This window comes from Sphaeramia orbicularis, chromosome 17, assembly GCF_902148855.1.
Source record: "Sphaeramia orbicularis chromosome 17, fSphaOr1.1, whole genome shotgun sequence".
In the NCBI taxonomy this organism is placed as follows: Eukaryota; Metazoa; Chordata; class Actinopteri; order Kurtiformes; family Apogonidae; genus Sphaeramia; species Sphaeramia orbicularis.
Genome location: NC_043973.1, coordinates 56,133,325 through 56,135,984, shown reverse-complemented (window position 1 = coordinate 56,135,984; position 2,660 = coordinate 56,133,325).

Below are 2,660 nucleotides of genomic sequence, written 5' to 3'. Positions count from 1 at the left end.
AAGAAGAAGAAGAAAGTCTGATTTCCACATGTGTGTGAATGGGAACACTGTCCAAGACCATCTGGAGTCTGGAAACACAGGAAACACACCAGTGAAGACTAAACTAGACTAGACTAGATAGACTAGATAGACTATTAGATTTGATAGAACTTTCTTGATTCCTCAGGACATTAAACTTCCAGTATCACCAGAACACCCAGTGCGCACAAAGAAGAAATATTACACCTCAAAAGGAAAGAAAATAGTTAAAATAACTATACATATATATATATATATAATATATATATATATATATATATATATATATATATATATATGAACAGAGGTGAGGATGTTTTTATTTTTTTTTGTTTTTTTTATTATGAAAAAAAAAACACCAATCAACAGGCCTACTTCTTTTTTCAGTTAACGGTTGGTCCTATCACATGTCCAACAGCTGAACATTTATCTTTAATTGAAACTAAAAATACATGAAACATTTAATTTTCTGTGATGGCCACATCTGTGATGTGGGAGGGGCCTAATTCAGTTTCAGGACCATGGATAAGGGCCGATCACAACAACATGGGAGAGGATTTAAGACTCAGAGTGTAAAACAGAATATCAAACCTACAGATTCAGATGCAGTTGAACATGGACACTGGAGCCTGCAGACGTATGTCTGGACTAGTGATGAGCAGACCAGCTGGTTACCTGGGGGCGGGGTCAAAAAATCCAAATAATCACAGGGGCTTTTACAGTTTACTCAAACTTCTGTCATGTTGAATTAAACCTGTTTTTTTCCAAACGGTTTCACAACAGTCGGACTCACATGGGACCATGTGGTCGATTGGTCCATGTTTGTGGACATGACACTGATCTGTCATTAACCCTTAAAGACCCAAAAGCCTAAACCATCTACTGATCTAAACTGTTTAATACCTGTTGATCCACTAATTCTATCAATACATGTCAATAATTGGTGTCAAATACAGTTCTTCATATTTTCATGGTCATCAGATATAACCATATTTGGACGTTCAGAGGCTCCGTAGTTACTGTGGAAACACCGTCATCTTCTCCAACATTGATTCTCCAATAAAACCCATGGAGTTGGATCAATGACAGTGGATGGAGATACTGGGTTTATGTTCAGTTAATGACAGATTGGACTGAAAAAGACACTGTTTATTCAGTTTCATCTGTTTCTGATATAATAACCTTTGAATTTACTCTTTAGTTTGAATGAACGTCTACATGATCAGTGAATTAAATGTAGGAAAATACAGGATTTACATGAAAAATGTAAAATGCAGAGATTAATATTAGAATAAATGGTGACAAATCAGTTAAAAAAGGTTAAATAAATTTAGAAAAAAAAAGTAATTTGAGAACTGACATGAAAGTACAACTGTGTCTTTAAGGGTTAAATCTCTGATTGTGTGTTTTTACCAATGTGTTGTTTCTTTTTTACATTTGTAAAACTATTTCCTGAGGCGACGAATTTCCTCGACACACCCTGAACCTCAGACACTTATTCACACAAACACCATGACCCATCCAACACGCCCTGATTACACATACCTGCACACAAACACACACCTGCACACAAACACACTCTAATACACACTTCAACACTTTCCCCGGCGATAAGCCTGGACACACACTGAGCCACACCCTCCCTGTCCTGTTGCCGTGTCAACACCACACCCTGAACACACACCTGTGGGGGTTTTCAACAGCGAGCCGACTTTCACCTCAGTCACAGGAACCGTTTGTACTTTTTCCATCTGACGTGACCTTTGGTTCACACATGAAGACCAGACCTGCTCATTTACACAGTTTATTCTACTTCCGAAAAGAAAAACACACATGTGAAAGATACACGAATTTGGACGTAAATACACCAACAGTTTGTGGTTTATTACCATTTTCACCTCAGTGTCATGTTATAATGTGAAATTTTTTTTGTCAGAACCAAATATTTCATCTTATACCAACATAAACTATTATTTATGACAGTAAATACAACAGTATGCAATGTTTCAAATATAATTAAATGACCTGTGATAAGATAAAATAGACTTTATTGATAGTTTACAGCAGCACAAGACACTAGGAATCAAATACAATAGAAAAATAAATTACATGTTTAGGCTATAACATGATATTTGTGCTTTACACAAGACACCGTTTATATATTTCAAAAAAGTAGATTATAATAGAATACTTTAGTTCATAACAGGATATACTGACATTATAAGAAGGTTTAAAAGTTTTTGTTTGTTTGTTTTGGATTTTAACAACATATTAGGGTTAGAAAAATATTAGCATTTATAGTGAGCTATTTTCACATCATACAAAGACACTTCCATGTCATAACAAAATATGTTTGATTAGTAGAAAATATCTTAGTTCATAACATGTCTGAAAAGGCTTATTAAATGTTAAAAATCTATTTATACAGTTAGAAAAATATTTAAATTTATACCAGAAGATTTTATGTCATAAGAATGTTTTCACGGCATAACAAATACTGTATAAAACTATAACAAACTATTTGAAATTATGACACATATATAGATATTAAAATTGAATATTTTTATATAACTATATGCAATACCGACACCCTCCGCACCTGGTCCGACAGGTGGCGGTAGAGCACACATACACAGCCTCAC